Source organism: Nannospalax galili, unplaced genomic scaffold (assembly GCF_000622305.1).
Source record: "Nannospalax galili isolate Female #2095 unplaced genomic scaffold, S.galili_v1.0 scaffold1284, whole genome shotgun sequence".
Lineage (NCBI taxonomy): Eukaryota > Metazoa > Chordata > Mammalia > Rodentia > Spalacidae > Nannospalax > Nannospalax galili.
Window position 1 is genome coordinate 33,301 of NW_008351707.1, and position 19,874 is coordinate 53,174.

The following is a 19,874-nucleotide window of genomic DNA, read 5'->3' on the forward strand; positions in this document are numbered from 1 at the left end:
CTCCAACCCCACATGTATGTAGTGTCTTATGATCCAATTTGGTGGGTAACTACAAGCAAGGGAAATCACTACTATTGTTTGAGAGTCTATGGGACCCCTCATCAACAGCTTCTAGAAATGGAGTCCATTCCTGGCATTGAAGTCTTTTTCATTAGCCTGTGATGTCTAGTCTAGGGCACTGTATCCCTATTGTAGGATAATTCCTTCCATCTCTCTATATATGGATATTTCTCTATATAAAGAGATTAATACTTTAAGAAGCCTCTATAATGATAGGTTTCCATATGGCTTTTTCTAAAGGCCTTTATTGTTACTTCTTCTTCTCCAGACTCTCTTCTCTGCCCTGGCCTCCAATTCCCCACCCCATTTAACCTTTCTTAGTCCAACGTTCCCCTCTCCTCCTTCATATTACTCCATTCTACCACCCCTCAGAGGAAGCCCCCCCACAAAGGCAATTTATTAGTTTCTTGGCCTCTGTTTTTTTTCAAATTGAAACATGCGTATCTAATATTTCAAAGCTAGTATCCAGGTATGGGAGAGAGCATGTGACTTTTGTAATGCTGTAGACTCCATTCCTGTTCACACTGACATGCCACATGCTGTTGTGATTACTGCACTAAACCAATAAGACCTGTACCTAGTGTCAAAGATCTTACTGTAGGAAAAGTAAGGCCTCCACATTTTTATATTATATATCTTATTTCCTGATACTATAAATTAAGTTTCACAGACTAATTCCACTCCATTTCAGGGAATTCTATTTTACTGATAGAGTAAGACTCTGTTTCTAAGTTTGAAGCCAGCTTAGACTACATAACAAGTTCCATGCATGAGACCTGGCCATAACAAGATACAGATATCTCAGCCCCTCCAGCAACATCTGAGTAGAGTCCCTGAAGATGGCCCTCTGGCATGTATATTTATAAATACCAATACAGGTTTCATATATACTCATGGGACTACATTCACACATGTGTCTTCACACAGGCACCTAGGCAATTCTCATATAGTCAGGTCTGAATGCCACTGTATAAGTGGACTGTGTTTCTAGACAATCAGAAATGAATATCCAAATCTTTCATCATCTTTTCCTCTTAGGAAGGGTCAGAGTCCGTGTTATTACTGCTATCGTATGTTGTTTTGATACAGAAAGCACTATTTATTGTTTAAGCACTAAAACCAAGGAAAAGTAGTAGAGATGTATGCTGCAAAGAACTTCATATTAATGATTTTCATTGCTAATAATAGAAAAAAGTAGAAAAGCAACAAGTTCTTAAACTTATTCACGGCCTTGTTTTTTTCCTCTGGAGGTCTGAGTGTTTTTATTCTTTCTGAAGCAAGTATTGAAAAGGAAAAGCATTTTCAAAGCAATTAGCTCAGTGGTAGCTCATTTCAGATCACTTACATAAATGTGAGCAATTTCTACTTCTTTAGCCACTAATTGAAAAAAAAATGCTATAAATTGTGTGGATAAAGTTCTCTATATTAGACTAAACGCTGGACCAAAGGCCAAAACATATTCAAGATTCATCCCGATGCTTGCTCATTCACAGGATAAGAGCATGGTCAATTCAGATAAACCCCAAACAAACTCTCAAGTGGATGTTTACTTACCAGATATAGAGGAGGAATTGGCTGGCAGATATTTTCGTCCCTTGTGGTTAAACACGCCAGCCTCAGTTGTTTGGGAAGGGATACTCACTAGACATTTTTACTTGCCAATCAGAATGACAGTACACCATTTTCAGAGCCAAATTTGATGATGCCCTATGAATACAGAGCTCTGATTTGGCCAGAACTGATTATCACGGATTCATACCAGACATGTTTTTTCAAGCAGTAGCTGGATAATTGCTGAAATTGGGAGCAGACGAAACGTTTTATGACCACAAGTTGCTCAAATTGTATGCATATTTTTTTCAGTGAGGGAAATTTATATATATTTATTAACAAACGGCACTTTGCATAATTTGAAGAGAACAGATTTCAGTTTTGAAATGGTGATAGTCATGATTACAGAAGTTGCTGCATGAGTCTATGGTCCCTGCAGGTGCAGGAGCTTAATATTTATTTAATTTTTTTTGTTTCCTATTAAGCTATCAGCAACTTGAAGCTCTTTAAACTTTGAAGGTTTGATAAGAGCAATTGAGAAGCTCTGAACAAAGTTTGAGCACTACTCCATTTCAACAAAGAGGGATTAATTACATTCAATTCATAAACCTTCAATTGCTTATGTCAAGACCTCAGAGGTTTAGAATGACTAGTAAAGAAAAGGCATGGGACAGGATAAATGAACTGTTTTTTATCAAATGGAATAGAGAAGTGAGAGATGAGTTAGCAGATGACCACATGTGGTCTATGACTGACCACTGCAGGGTGGGAGGTCCAGTCAGTCAGAAGTCTGTGCTCTATAATGCTTCTTACTTACTGGGATCTGGCAGTGCTTTTATCTTTTTCAGAGAACAAAGATGATGTTGTCCTACTGATTTCATCCGTAGGTAGCCCTAGGTCAGTGCTTCCTTTATGAGATCCCAAGTGGCCAATCATCTGAGAATGTACCAACGCTGAGCAGATAGAAAAAGAAAAACCTTGGAGCTGGGGAATTGGTTCAGTGGTTAAGAGCACTGGCTGCTCTTGTAGAGGACCTCAGTTTGGTTTCCAGGACCCACACAGCAGCGAACTATCTGCAACTCCAGTTCCAAGAGAATCGGATGCCCTCTTCTGACCTCCAAGGACACTGCAGGACATGTGTCTACTTACATGCATGCAGGCAATACACTCATACACATAAAATAAAAACAGTGATATAAAAATTTTAAAAAAAGAAAAGCCTAGAGAAAAATGAATTGTAATCATCATCTAGTCCCCATTCCTCCCCTGTGAAATGAGAGTTTGTGCAATGCCAGTGTATCATGTGACTAGATACCTTTTTTTATTTTACAGGTGACTCACAGCTAAGCGTTTGCCTTGAATTTCAGACAAAATCTTGGATTCGAACTTTCCAGCAGTTCTTGAACCATTGAGGTGTTGGAGAAGAAATTTGTCTGTTCAGTTAGAAGTAGAACAGTCATATCATGCTAGTGGAATCTTGAGTTTATTGGTGTCTTTATTTAAGGATTATGTAATTTTATGGTGGTTATAATTAGGTTAAGTTGATGATGGATGCATTTATGCTAGCTAGCCTCCATTATCAGTTTGATTAAACTGAGAGACACCTACCGAGGCGGCTGGTAAAGCACTCTGAGGTTGTTACCAGAGAGGTTAAACCAAAGAAGTGAGGAAGACCAACCCTTAATATGAGTGGCTCCTTTGTTAGTTGGGGACCTTTATGGGATAAAGCCTGATATCACAGACATTTTCTCTCTGTTCTGTTTCTCCAGGTGAGCTGTCCCACTATGGTCTTCCCATCACGAGGGATGTAAATCTGTGAAATCTTGAATCAGAGTACATCTTTCCTTACAGAGTACATTGTTCCTTACAGGCTGGTGAGATGGCACAGATGGTAAAGGAGCTTGCTGTCAACCTGACAACATGGGTTGATCCCTAGACCTACATGGTGCAAGGAGAAAATCTTCCCATCATACACTCACTGGAACATAGGGGCATACACACAAACATGAATAAATAAATAAATAAATAGTAAATTGCTTCTTTCAGGTGTTTGGTTACAGTCATGAATGCTGACACAGTTCCATTTCTTCAAGTATTTATTTAGGAATTTTTAAAATTTTAGTTCTTTCTTTCTTATTTTATTTATTTTAATTTTTTATGTGTATGAGTATTTGCCTGCATGTATGTAAGTACACCCATGTCATGCAATGCCTGTGGAGGTTAGAAGCAGTCATTGGATCCCATGGAACTGGAGTTATGGACAGTTGTCAGCTGCCATGAGGGTACTAGCAATCTAACCCAGGTCCTCTGCCAGAGTAGTCAGTGCTCTTAAACCCTGAGCCATCCCTCCACCCCCATCCCCTTTGAGGTGGAAATGTTTGAGTCTTTTTCTAGTATTATAGCTCAAGATTAATGTTTCTTCAAGACCAATGAGTCCATTTATTTAAAATGTAACCACTGAGCAGATAGTAAAAGAAAGTGAGAGAAAGAGAGTTTCGTAGAAGGCAAAGCCTAATGCCAGTCAGCACCTTGGTTCAAGGTATCATGACAACTGCTGCCTGTCATTAAGGTTGAAGAAAATGCACTTTGTTTGTGTGTAAAGCCAGAAGGCTATGGTTTTTCTACGCTTGCTCTTAAAAAGGCTTCTGTACTGAGGTTGGCGAGATCCCAGTGAGTAAAGTGAGTACCTCACAAAGAAGACCTGAGTTCAACCCCCAGTATCTATGTTACACCTGGTGTAGTGGTGTGTTCTTGCAATCTCATTGCTGGAGAGGTAGAGACTGGTGGATCCATGTTGGCCAGCCAGAAGAACCCAAGTTGATGTCACAGGTCCCAGTGAGAGAACCAGCCTCAAAAAGAAGGTGAAAAGATCCTGAAAAATATCATCTGAGTTTGTCCTCTGGATACCGTATGTATACACACACACACACACATGCACATACACACCTGCATGCCATGCGCATGCATACACACAAAGAGAGAAAGCAAGAGAGAGACACATACACAGAGATAGAGGTGAGAGTAAGAGAGAAAGGGGGGAGGAGAGCTTGTCCATTATTTCAGAATAGCTGACTTTCCATTTTCTAGACACTTTCTGGGTTCGGCTCTGTATTCCTAACAGTACTTAAAGGAAAAAACAAAACAAAACAGAGCAAAACAGGAAAATCAGTCTTTGCTCATCTACTCCCAGGAAGCTCTTTTTGTTTGGTTGGGTTTTTGTTTTTTGGTTTTTTTTTTTTTTTTTTTGGTTTTTTTGAGAAAGGGTCTCCCTGTAGCCCCAGCAGTCCTGGAACTCACTATGTAGACCAGGCTGGCTTTGAACTCACAGAGATCTGCCTGCCTCTGCCTCCTGAGTGCTGGGATTAAAGGCGTGCACCACCATGCCCGGCTCCCAGGATGCTCTTTTTATTTAAACACCTTTAACATGTAGGCCTTTGAGGAACATTCCAAGTACAGCATCTACACAAGACTCTTCCCTAGGACTTGTGAGAACGCAATTTTTCAGTGTATATCTCAGAGTTTGGAAAGGAAGCAGTCAGAGAAGGCACAGAGTGAAGCAACAGGAAAGGAAACGTGGCACAGGGACAAAAGTTTCAACACAAATTTGAATATAAATAGTGGGGTGGCTTCTTTTGTCACTCAGATTTCTGGCAGAATTACTACAATGTCCTAAGAAACTGAGCGCAAATGAGTCCCCCTCTTCTTCTTCCCAAACTGGGTTTATGGCTTCTTCTTGGAATGGCCCTTCCTCATTCTGGTTGGCTACTCTGATGTGGACTGTGCCTCTCAACTTTAGAACTCATTTCCTCTAGGAAATATTCTTTGGCCAAGAAGATATGGCTAATGTCCTCTGTGAATTTGTGTAGTGACTTTCATTTACTGCGTTGTACCATAATATCCTGCTCTGAAAGTGTGTTCAGTGACTATATGACGAAGGAAGAATGCCATACTGGGAAGAGTAAGAACTGTTCTGTGTGTACTGCGGTTCAATGTGCCACTGGACTCTAGAGAGTTGATAGTTGACGTGAGCGTGCCATGTTTCTATACACCGGCAGAGAACAGGTGTTGGATGTGTGACTTGGGAAGAGAGAATGACTATGGTCAGACAGACGGCTCCTTGAGAGCTCGGAGAACTGATGCTCTCAGCCAGCCATGACCTCCCAACACCTTCCTCATTCCTAAACAGGGATCTGATGGACACTGTACAGCACCCATAACACTAAATTTACATCAATTGCATGTTTTCCACTCTCTGACTCAAACTTAGCATGACTGAAATACAGATAAGTTATTAATACTTACTTATTGGGCAAAATCTTCCAAAAAATGATTTTTATTATTGATGTTGTGCTGAAATGCTCCAAAAGTTTTATTTCAGTCTCAAGCTTTTATCCTGATTTTTTTTTCTTTTGATTTGGAACGCATGGTGTTAAGGTATAATAAAGACAGGAAAATAAAAAGAAAATTGTTGGGGGAATTAAATATTAAAGCGTAGGGAAAAAAAAGGTGGAGATGCAAAGCTTTATGACTTTTGGACAATTAAAGTAAACATACCCAAGAACAAGCATGCATGGAAGGGTTCACATTTAACAGAGCAAGCATTTGCTGGCCTAAGAATGTCTTCATTACACTTCTGGGAAATTTGCAGTGAGCACAGGACAGTACAACAGACCCCTGTGCCAGTCAGGGTGGGCATGATCAAAGTTGCTCAGGTGGCTTCCATCCAGCATGCTTTTATTGAGGCAGGTCTCCCTGCAGACCCAGCTGACCTGGGTATGTAGACCAGGCTGGCCTCAATTTCACAGAGATCTTTCGCCTCCAAAACAATGGGATTAAAGGCATAAGCTATCACAGCTGAACCAGGATGCTTTCTTAAGGTACTGACTATATTGGAAACTGAAACTGGGAAGATGTTCTAGTTTGTTCTTCATTGCTGTGACAAAATACTCTGACCAATACAAACTTGGGAAGGAAAAGGTTTATTTGTCTTACATCTCCCAGGTCGTAGTTCATCAGGGAGCCCAAGGTAGGAACTCAGGGCAGGAACCTGGAAGCAGGAGCTGGAGCACAGGCCATGGAGGAACGGTGCTTACTGACTTACTCTCCTGGCCTCTGCTCAGCCTGCTTTCTTATGCAACACGGGCCCATCTGCCCAGGGGTGGCACCACCCACAGTGGGCTGGGTTCTCCCACATCACTCATCAAGAAGATGCCCCTCAGACATGGCCACAGGCCAGTCCAATAGAGGCAATTCCCCAACTGAGGCTCCCTCAACCCAGGTGTGTCAAGTTGATGCTAAAGCTATCCAGCACAGAAGATTTAGACTGTTATTTTACTTAAAAAATAACGATGACCAACTCATTCAATGCTAACAAGCTATTTTTAGAAAAAAAACTATGTTTTCCCAAATGAAATAAAAAAGTCAAGTAATATGTAAATCTTTGGGAGGGGTATTTTTATGCTTTATTTTTGTTTCATGATTTTTAAAATCAATTTGGTTGACGATAACTAGACTCTCACTTCTGCCTTTGCTTGAAGTCTTTTGCCACACCGTGTTTTGAATGAGAAGACTCCAAGCTCACAAGTCTGTGTCTGAAAAAGGAGGATTTCACAGAAGGCTCTGGGACCCCTGACAATTCCTCAGGCTGTGCTTTGAAAACTGCTGCCTGCATTATCGTATGGTCTCCAGATCTCAGAAGTGCCGCCCAGATCATCTCAGAGACTTACCAGAGCCAAGGTTTGCTTCCTGTTTACCCCACCCCACACATATTTCAGTGGGATCCTGCAGGGGCTTTGCTCATAGAGGTTCTCACTGAAGGACAACGGAGTGCTGACCAGCCACCATCTGGGAATCACAGCTATTGTAGGAAATCAGAACAAGGATGATGGTGTGTGCGTTGATTTGCTTGCCCACATGTGTTTACACTTCACTGCATAGATAGTCTACTTCAAACAGGCAGAAAGCACATGCATCTTTCAGAAAGGGGCACCAGAAACTAGGGGTTTGACTGTGTGCCACCGACACCCACAGGTGACTGGAAGATTCTGGTAGACTTACACTCCAGACTATGGTTTGAGGAAACTGTTACTTGAAGTGATTCGTGGAACAGTTGTCCTATTGTGAGATGTGAATTGTATTTGTGTTGTCTGCTTCATTGGTGTATACTTAAATAGTATTACAAACTGAAGTCTACACATACGTATATTGTACATATGTGATATTTCTTTTTAAAATTAAGCATAAGCTCTTGATATGTTATTTAAAGAAACATATTTTAAGCTCACAACACTCTAATAAAAGTGACCACGTTCACAGCCCTTTCTTGGCTTCATTCTCATGAACTTTACTAGACACTTTACATACACTAAGTCAAAGGCTCAGGTGGATTCCTGTATGTTCTCATGGGCCATCATTAAATGTTTCAAAGACAATTATAATACAAAATTAGAGAGTTAGTTTTAATTATTTTCAGCAAAGTAATAAATTTTACTAAAGCTACCAACAATTTTAAAAGAAAAATTACTTTTCTTTGGAAAAGATAAATACTAGTTGTTTTATGTAGTGAATTATTTAATTTGTCATTATAATCTTCCCATGGCTATGAGAGTAACTTGTTACATACTTAATAACTTAAAGTAGCATTCATGTATTATTTTTGGTAAGATAATCCAAAGGATGTTTTGTGTAGGTTGAAATCAAGGAGCCAACAGATTTGAATTTCTTTTGGCGGCTCTCAGAGAGAACCCTCATCTTTTCTTTGGCCAGCTTCTCTAGGCTGCCTGCATTCTTTGGCTCTGGGCCCCTTTCTCTGTATTCACGGCACACCTTTCCAATCTTTGCTTCTATAATCACATCTCTCTGTCTCTGACTCTTCTGCCTACTGCTTATAAGGATCAGTATCATTGTGCTACACCACCTCAGTGATCCAGACAATCTTTCAGTTTCTAGAGCCACAATTTAATCACATCTGCATTGTTTTCCTTTATAAAGTTATCTGTTGGGGACTTTTTTCTGATTGCAGTATGAACCTCTTTTGGGGAAAAGCTTTATTTTCCTTTTAGAGGATTGATGAAAACATACAAAGTTTTCTGATTACTTGTGTAACCATGGGGAGATGCACATTTATAACTTAAATGAAAAATACGTTCTTTTATAACCACCAAAATTGCCAAGTCCTGCCAAATACCCTTCCTATCTGCAGCACATTATGCATGGAGATAAGCACTGTAGTTTCATCTAATGGGCTCCAGGTGCTGATATCATGCAAATAAAAGGCCCAATCAACTCCTCCATTTCCCAGAATTATTTTCACAGATAACCAGGCAACACATTTTACTCCAGAGTAAAAGACAGACCAAGAAAAGAATACCATTTAGCTACCCAGATATTTTTAGGAAAAGATTAAGTAATTGGAATGAGCTCGATTATAGTCCTGACTCAGGGAAGTCATTCTGCTTGTCACTCTGTAAAGCACACATCATGTGGTCACTGCAGGTACATCACACTGGGGATGAGAAAGCGAAATGTAAGTGAATGTCATTGCGAAAAAAAAAGATGATGTAATTGCAGAGCTACACACCAGACATTGAGAGGATTTCTTTCTATATAGTTTTCCTAGAAGACAGTGGCTACATTCACAGTCATTTTCTGGATATCAACTTTTACTCATGTACTATATTAGAGATTTCACTAGAAGGAACCATGAGTCATGGATACTACGTTCAGTATAATGGCTATTTGAAACCTCTTTTTCTGTGGGAATCCATTTTTACTTTTTGGGTTATACTAATACTGATCTTTATCTCTCATGTTGAATCAATGGTGATAACATTTATGCATTTCCTAATTTTCCAGGCCACATGGGACTCTTCTATATATGTTTTTAACTGATTTTCCTATGAAGCACATTTAATTGACACTATACTACGCAGTCAAGCATCTCTTGTCATCTCATCCTCAGCTACTTAAATCTTTCTGTTCAGATAAAGTTTTCCTAACAGCTAACATGGATGTAGATGCAAGATTTCTACAAATAACCTTTATATACCTTGTTTAATGAAAAGGAAGTTTGTGGATTTTTTTTACTGAATGTTTTATAACAGACAGTAGAAGGATTTGTATACTATGCATATGTACTATCCAATGTGTAGTCAATAGACTGATATCTATGCACAAACTGTGTTAGCTGATGAAATAGGGAGAAGAATTTTGTGTCATAGTCATGTAAGATTATTGCAAAAGCATCAAAATATCACATCTGAGTACTACACTTATCTTGTTAGGGATATGGCTCAAACAGTTCTTGGATTTTTCACTAGCTGGAGAGTCACATTTGAGGAAAGCTACTATATAGCACAAGAAATAAAACAATAACTCATTTTGAACTTATTTTTCCAACTGTCTTCTGAACTACGCAATCACTTCAGACTTTGTCATGTGCAATTTTCCTAATCAGGCTCCAGATTTTTGCAACCACCATGACCTTTGCTCAAATTTTAAGTCCTTCCTCTTTTATTCTTTGATCAACATCTTAGAGAGAAATTTTACATTCAGAACAAATTCTAAATCACTGCTATATTCACCCCCAAAAGAATTATACTTCTTAAAATATAAATAAAATAATAAAACCCATAAACTCATATACAAAATAATGCAATGAAAATATAAAGTAGGTCTGTCTGTCTGTTTCCAAAGTCCACAAGCAAGCACTCATTCCAGAAAGGAATTTTATAGCATTGGAGCATCTCAAGGAGTTCAGTTTTTGTTTTGCTTCATTTATCTTCCTTACATTTTACATACAATTCATGCATCTTACAAAAATCAAGCCAAAAACAGCATTTGATAGCAAAACCTGAAATACTACTTGTATGTTTGGTGGGTAATTACTACCAACTAATATCATATTCTCTTTAGAGAAAAAAAGCAGAAAATAGAAGCATGAGGTTGCAATAAATAGCAATCGGCAATTAAGTGGTGGCCACGTAGTATAAACTATCAATAGACCTGAGAAGTCCAGATTAACCCTTGGGGGAAGGCACCCTATTAGTATTTTAATCTGATCGTGCTTTATGAATACATGGTCACTGTATGATCTTGTCTATGAGTGGAACCAAATCTTACATGCTAACCTAGACCAGTGACTGTCCATAAAAACATTTTAAAAAGTATTATTTTATTTTATGTGTATGCATGTATTTCCTGCATGTAGGTAAGTGCACCCATGTCATGCAATGCCCGTGGAGAACAGAAGAGACTGTTGGATCCCCTGGAACTGGAGTTACAGACAGTTGGTAGCTGCCATGTGGGTGCTGGGATTCGAACCCTGGTGTTCTGCAAGAGCATTCAGTGTTCTTAACCACTGAGCCATCTCTCCAGCCCCCATAAAAATATCTTTATCAATTTTCTACAGCTGGAGGAAAATAAGGATTGTATACTAGATGGTCTACACAATAATAATATTTAAAGAACAGATTTCAATCTTAGCTTTCTAAAATGAGGTCATTATAACTGTGCTATTTTTCAAAACCTGTTTGAAATGGTTATGTGTCTGTGAAATTCAGGGCTTGGAATACTACAATCATAGAACTAATACTAATACTAATACCGTGTGCCTGGTTCACAGCTACATCATTTATTTTCTATATGTGACTCACAATTGTGTACCTCCTTCTGCTGTGAACATTATGCATACTGAAACTAATAGTAGCAATAATAGCAATTCCATGATGGATCCTATAAAAACTTGATGTTATTGAAATATTTTAGCAAACATCATGGTCAAATACACTTTCACAATTTGAATCACGTAAGGAAGGCTGTGATTGTTCAAGTCTGGGAAAAAACAATTAAATTATATCGAATTTAACTAGGTGTCAATTAGTTTAGTGCTCCCATGAGTAAAGGAGATGCTTGGATTTCCCTTAGTGTATGGGTAGCTTGTCCCCGTGAAAGACAGTGTGGTTGGCCATGATGTGCACGTTTCCTTTGGGTTTGATATCGCCGTGAATGTCAAAGCTGAAGGGAATTAAAGAATGGAGTACTGGAGAAATTTTCCTAAAATTAAAAAGAAGCATTCAGTATTATATCCCCCTCTTTCTGCTTCAAACTTCTGCCTTGAGTACCTACCTTGACTAATAGCAGGGTGTGGTAGAACTATTACAAAGCTTGTTGGTAAGTCACCATTATTAGCAATAGTGAACTTCATCTTCACAGAAATTCTCTAAGTTAAAGTGCCATTTGTTTTGGGAAAACAGGCTTATTTCTTGTTACAGAAACTGAGTCCCAAGAGCCTTTTTGATTATCGATTGCTTATTGATGCTCACACCCATGCTGTTTCTTCAGTAACTCAGAGGTATACAATAGTAGGTCCCTGTTGAAATTTTGCTTATAAGATGATATTGCACTAAGGATTTAGTATTTTGTTTGACTGTATTACTAACATGTCTTATATCAAATCAGTTTGGATGACATGTAGTTATAAATAACACGAAACCCAAGAAACTGTGGCTTATCTAGGTTTAGAAAAGATTAATTTACTTCCTAACAATATGAGACCAATACAAACAATACAAAGAGAGTTTGAAATGTGCACTGTCAAAGGTGTTGCCAAAGGACACAGACTCTCAATCTTCAACATGTCACCTTTCCATGAATGTTGTTAGTGTAGGTACCCCCTGTCAGGAAGCAGAAGAGAGGAGAAGGAAGGAAGAGAGTAGGATGCCAGTATGGATGAGGCCAGAATCTCAGCCCCACAGTGTCATCTGCAGCAATTTGAGACATTCCCTCAATCTTGAGGTCCCTCAGCTCAAGTAAAACCAGATCTGTCCTAGTTTGCTTTCTGTTGCTGTGATAAACAGAAGCATTTCAAAGAGGAGGGGGCTATTTTATCTTATTTACAATCTATCATCTAGGGCATTCAAGGCAAAAACTCAAGGTAGGTGCGTAAAGCAGAAACACAGAAGAATGCTGTTTACTGGCTCATTTCTTTTGCTTGCTCACCTACCTACCTAGTACAGCCCAGATTCACATGTCCAGGAATGGCAGTGCTTACAGTGGACTGAGCCCTTCCACATCAAGAAAATGTCCCCAGAGATGCCCACTGGTCAATCTGAAGGAGGTAACTCTCCAACAGATATTCCCTCTTCCCAGGTAGGTCTAGAGTTGTGTCAGGTTGACAAAAACTATGGCAAGATCCATTGTTTTTCTCTATCAGAGAATTTCAAGATGACCCAGTATGAAGCACAGCTTGAGTTTATTAAAAATAGAAAGAGGGCTGGAGAGGTGGTTCAGCAGTTAAGAGCACTGAATACTCTTTCAGAAGACCCAGGTTGGATTCCAGCACACACATGGCAGCTAACAACCTTCCATAACTCCAGGGTAATTTGACACTTTCTTTTGACCTCCCTGGACATTGCATGACACGCTGCACTTACACACATGCAGACAATACATTCATGCACATAAAACTGTAAAAAATTAGAAAGAGAACTGCTCAGGGAAAGAATAGAGTCTGTCTGAGGGTATGGGCATTGGCTTCAGAGCCACAAGCAAGTCTCCTGGTGGTGACTCTACGCAGGATTTTTGAAGCTTTTGGAATTTCACCCTTCTATGGGTTCTGAGGGACCCTCACCTCCTCTATCTCCATTCCCCCTTTCAATAGCTGAGATCATAAACTTCCTCTGAGATGCCTTGAATAGGATTAAAGTGTGATATGGGAAAACCAGGAGTCATTTGGGCCACACAGGGATTTCTGCTGAGAGTCCTAGAAGACTGTAGGTTTACAGTTGGAAGTGGAGAAAAGTCTTTAAGATAATGTATTGGCATTCTTAATTCTCAGCTGGCAAGAGGCTTCAACTAGACTCCTGGGTGAGTGGCTCTTTTTTTCTTATGTTCCCATAAATCCTTGTCTCTCTATTCTGATTAAAGGGAGCCCTACCAGACTGACAAAAGCCTTTTCTCAGAAGTGCCACACTATCTTGTCTCAGTCTTATTGGCAGAGCTGTGTCACCTGGACAAGGGTGGCATTGTTACAGAAAGCCAGTTAGGAATGCCTGCCGCAAGCTTTCCAAGCTAATTCCCTCTTACTTTAGATACTGGCAGTTAAATCAGTGTCATCATTATAGTTCATGCTAAAGTGATGCATAAAGCTCAAATATTTTAAAAACTGTTAATGTTCACACATGACATTTTTGAAGGTATCAAAATATTATCTTATTTAATAATTTCTTGCTTCTACTGACTGATAAATTATTGAGACATTAAAATATTGACTTTTGGAATGAATATTTAGTTGATCCTAGGATCATTTAAAAACCTATTTATCAAGATTTTGATAAAATGTATACAGTTTTATATTTTCATGTAAGTGTAGATAGCAAGTATTCTGTGTGTTGAATTGTATTAGAAATTACCTTCATATTTATATTCAATACTGACTGCATATTTTTGGAATAATAACTAGGGATGAAGGATGATTATCACTCCAGGTTCATAACCCTATTAAGGAAATAAACACATGTCTAACTGCCCAAACACAAATATTAGAATGTAATATATTTTGACCTCCAATTCCTTTTATTAAGAAGACAATTAGAAGCTTATTTTTGTGACAAAAGGAACTTGGGACATGATCTGACTTCCAAGATTTTAGGAGACATGGGTATAATCAGAGCACTGAATAGAGAAATTAAAGAGCCTAGAATATTCCTATTGTACAGTTTAACTAAAACTTATATAAGGAGGACTAAGCAAGATACTTAAGATTTAATGAGGCCTGTGAAAAGTTTTCCAAAACTTAGAGGCTCTCAGTATGAAGCCTGTATGACAGCCTCCCTAATAATGCATTTCTGCCTGAAGAATTTCAAAATATACATGCTTTGTTTCTGAATTATTTTGAAAAGAGGTTTTCACATCAAAGTTAGTAAGAATACCTAAATACAGTGAGATAAATGATGAATTCTCTGCTTGGCCCCCTTATTGTTTCCATTGCTTGTGGTCACCATCTCCTGTGAATTATGCATGCGTGTGCACACACACACACACACACACACACACACAAATCAAGTACATTAAGAATGTTTCAATAAAACACGCTTAGGACTGTGAAACCTGTGATTTTTTTCACTAGTGTGATATTCTATTTTTATTATTCCTTGTTGGTATAAGGGGAACAATGTTGTCTCAAATTGCTTGCTCAGCATGCATATGCATGCGACATGAAAGACCACTGTTTAAAGCGGGAATTCTGTCTACCTAGCCAAATTTTCAGAAACTAGCTACAAGGAAAGCAGCCCAGATAGCGTGAGGAATGGTAGCAGTTTATTCATCTACATTATTCAATTGCTCTTAAGAGTGATCTTGAGAAAATCTCCACCAGGGCATGTTTTTCTGCCTTGCCATTCTTCTAGAAAAATCAGTACCCATCATTCTTTGCTCTGATACACAGAAGCAGTGTGCCTACTCAGTGATCTGCAAAAGGAAAACAAAAATTATAGAGAGAAACCTGTGGGTTGCACTGGCTGTGTTTATTTCTTCTTTGTAGTTTGAAGAAATTCAAAATTAAATTATTTCAAATTCTTTTTAAACATGTAGAGAAGGTTACAAAGCTATTTCAAGAACTTTTTTCCCCTCTATAACTATGTGGGAATAAATTACCCACACAATTCCTCAGTGCTCAGCACTCTCAAATATTTGAGTTAGTACTTTCTATAAGAAAAAGGACAGAGTTTCCAATAGAACACAGTTCAACTATCAAAGTCAGGAAATTAAATTAATATTGATACTCTACTGCATATACCACAGACCTTATCAGTTTTTTGCTAGTTTCCCCAATAAACATTCATATAGGAAAAGAAGGAGAAAGAGAGAGAGAGAGAGAGAGAGAGAGAGAGAGAGACCAAGAGAAAGAGAAGGAAAAGAAAGAAAGAAAGAAAGAAAGAAAGAAAGAAAGAAAGAAAGAAAGAGAAAGAAAAAGAAAAAAAATGAAAGGAAAATGTAGCTGAGAGGTTTATAGATAAAATGTAGCTGAGGTTTATAGATAGCATTTAGCAATGATTTCCTTTAGCTTCTTGCAATCTGAACAGTTCTTAATTTCCATAATGCTGACATGTGATCTAGCTTGGTTTCCAGTGTTATGATAAAACACTGACCAAAATCAAGTTAGAGAGGTTGGGGAGGAAAGGGTTTATCTCATATTGCAGTTTATAATCCATCATGGGGAAAGGTTAGGGCAGACATTCAAGATGACAACCTGGAGGCAGGACCTGAAGCAGAGACCATGAAGAATATTCCTTATGGCTGGCTTCTCCTGGCTTGCTTTTCCTGGCTTTCTTCTCCTGGCTTGCTCAATTACCTTTCTTATACAGCCCAAGACCAGTGGCCCAAGGATAGCACTGCCTACAGGGGCTGGGCCCTTCTTTATCAACTAGCAATTAATAAAATGTTTCATAGACCCATTGATCAGAAGTTAATTTGGTAGTGAAAAATCTTCAATAAAGGATATTTTTTCTCAGGTTATTATAATTTGTGTAAAGTTAAAAAAACTAACTAATAATGTTTCATAGACCCATTGATCAGAAGTTAATTTGGTAGTGAAAAATCTTCAATAAAGGATATTTTTTTCTCAGGTTATTATAATTTGTGTAAAGTTTAAAAAACTAACTAATATAATGACCCCTTGTCAGCTTTACACACAAACAAACACATCACCATTAAAATCTAGTCTTTCCTTTCATGTTTATCCCCAAGATCTAACTTTAATATTATAATACACATCACACCCCAATTTTTAAAAGTCCCATGGTCTTTTAAATATTTCAGCGGTTTAAAAGTCCAAGTTCTTTTTAAAGATCTAAAGTCACTTAATTTGGGCTCTTGTGAAATAAAAAATAATTTACATACTTTATTATTCTAAGAGGGAAGAAACAGGGAACAGTTAAAAATGGATCAAAACAAAATTAAAATCCAACACTGTGAAAAGCTCAGTGTCTAACCTCTGGGGTTCACTCACGCTCTTTAGACTCCAAAGGGGTTGGGCAGTTCGACTTCTTGGGCTGTGCCATTTGTAGCACACACAATTTATCTCATAGGCTCTGGTAAGCTCCATCCTCACTTGTCACTATCCTTGATGGTCATTCCATGGTCCTGATATCTCCAAGATGCTGGGGTCACCATCGCAAATGAGGCTGCATCTTTACCAATGGCCTACTGGTCTCTCACAGTGCCAAGCCTCACCTTCTCTACATGATCCCTTCAAACCTGTCGGTTCTGGGTTCTTCACTACAACAGAGGCTTCAAGGTCACTAATGGCCTCTCACATTGCAAACCCTCAGCCACAATTCAGGGCCCCTTTATTCCTTCAAAACCTGTACCATATTAGGGAGATTCTTACATATTACCAAGTTCAATTGCAAGCTTAAAATGCAACCTTGACACCCTCTGAACCACAGCTTCTGTTTGCTGACCCTGAGGAGATACTTTCCGGAAGATTTCACCTCCATGATGCTGGCCTCTTTTTAATCACAGCTGGCTTTTCAGCAGCAGCAACTGTCACAGTGAAGCACAGGTTCCACTTCTTGTATACTTTCTGGTATAACAATCTGTTCAAGGATCTTCTGTCCCTTCTCTGGTCAAAGCCTAAAATCATCCATATATGCCATGAGGTCTAGTGTTTTCAGTTGCAAATGTTGTATAGAATCCATGCTGTGACCTTGGTGTGGACAATTCTAGTCAGTTAATAAAACTAAGAACATAACATACACTCACACACACTTCAGTTTATGCTCATATTTATTTCTGTACTCCATTGGAATGGAAAGTATGAGTTCACAACATGATTCCACTATGAACAGCTCTATCAAATGAAATAGGCCAAATGTTCTAAAAAATCATCAATTTACATGTCTCATTTTCACACCAGTATTGGAAACTCCCATCCCAGTCTTCACTTAATTTGTATTTTTTTCACTCCATGAATAATAATAATTATAACTTTATTTAACTCTATCTCATATTTGCTATTGGACAGTGCCCTCTTTATTCAGGTTCCAATGTCACTGTGGCCCTTGTCTCTTTATTCAACTTGGACTCTGACCACCCCACCAGCATGTGGTCTCATCACATTCTTTCTGTCTCTGGCCTTGGCTCAGGCACTGACACTGCACACTGTCTGCTGTCAATGCTTTGCATACTACTCATGCTTTGGATGCACATGCAGACGTTCTGATGCACATCCTCCCAGAGGCCACTGCCTTGTTCCTCTACAGATTCTTTGGTTGTTCGGACCAGAGTTCGTTTTCACATTAAATGTGAGCAAAGCAACAAGAAAATATGGCGGGAGTCGGAGTGTGGGGAAGAAAGCGGTAAAACAGAATGGGAGCTGCGCAGACACATACTTTGAGAGAAAACCCGTCTTTATTGCAGCTGCGTGTGTGTGCATTCTTCCATTTACAATGGGTACTGCTGATTATTTCAATTCTTCAGCAGCAAAATTTAATTTCAGGTCCCAGAAAACAATGGCAGTGGTCAAAAAATGGTAGTTTTATAAGCAAGTGTAAAATATGTGAAGTAGAAGAATTTAAATCTGCTCAGTGAGTTCTAAGCTTCCCTTCACCTACACAGTTAGGAAACAGAAGAAATAACTCGGTTACAAGAGTATAAAGAAAGTTTCAGAGAATTTTACATTGTCAAGGACTAGATTTGTGGTTGGTTTTGTTTGTTTGTTTGTTTGTTTTAGTTTAATTTTTGTTTTATGCTTTCATAAAAATATAAACCAACAGCAGAGAGTCAGAAAGTGAACTGTAAAGTACAGGGTTGTTACTGCTATTGTTTGGGCTCACATGTTGATCATTGGATGTTCTCTGTACCGACTAAACCACAGAATATGGTAGGCAGTTACCAAGAGCCAAAGCTGACTGAGTCCATTGGCAGTGACAGCACCATCCATCAACCACCTCTCAAAATGCTGGACAGAAGGAGATTTGTACATATTTTCCATTACAATTTCTCATATACTTAGATCAAAAACCTCATATTTTAGGCAAATGTGGTCAACACTCTTATACAGTCAATATTTATGATGCTAAGCCTCTGTCAAAATGACACTAAATGATCATCTTTGGCAAAATATCATATGTAACAAGCTCAAAATTAAGTACAAATATAATTAGTGTGCTGAGGAAGTGAAAGCATTTATTAGTTTATCATTTTCAGAAAGTACACAGATACCGATGCATGCACAGTAACCATCAGCCTATATTTTGCACAATATTTTTTATAAAATTTCTATTTTCCTAGGATTAGTGTATACCTTTACAAATAAGGTTATTTCTACATTCAAATCAATTGAAATGCATTTCTTTATTATTTAGCTAATTCTAGAAGAACAACATTCATGTTAAATAATCTGCTAAAGTGAAAGTGCCCTCCTTTAGTTCGTTAGAGAAATCATGCGTGTGCAAGCACCTCAGCTTCCATTAACAGGGCGGCCCATCACAGGCCTGCTCCTCAGTGTAGAAATCATAAGCAATGGAGAGAGAATGGGGTGGCGGGGGAGCTGATTCAGCCTATGTATCCCAGCGTTTAGAAAGAGTGAGGTTTTCCTGTATCTACCGGCAGTCTACTTTGGACAGTGTTCATTGACAGGACTTCTGCAACAAGGTTTCCTCTTCCATTGATAAAACCATCATGCTTCTTAATCAAAATATGTTCCCATTTGGTGCATACCTTTAAACCTAAGACCCGGGAGGCAAAGGCAGGCAGAACTCTGTGAGATTCAGGCCAGCTTGGTCTACATAGTGAGTTCCAGGTCAGCAGTGACCCTTTTTCAAACAAGCAAACAAAGAAACAAACAAAAATATGTTATACTGAATATCTTCAGACAGATTTAATATATTGTTTGAGTTTGAATTTGGAGATTCATTTGTTTTCTACTTCATACATACACAATAACACATGACAACCAATGTTAAAGAGAAATTTGAAATCCAATTGATTTTAAGGGGGTTATATAATTTATAAGTGGACTATTTTTGTTGTTTGTTCAATATAAGGCGGGTTCTTTGGGGGAGTTTATCCTAGGGTTCTAGTAATGTTTCTAAATGTTGTTTGTTAAGGTTTGTAATTACTTTTTACATTTAATTTTTCTGGTTTCTTAGAAACCTAAGAAACCTCTTGGATTCACATAGTTCTATTCCTTCATTTAAGACATTTTTCTTTGGGGGATAATGTTCTTATGAAAACTTTAAACATTTTAGTTTCTTTATATA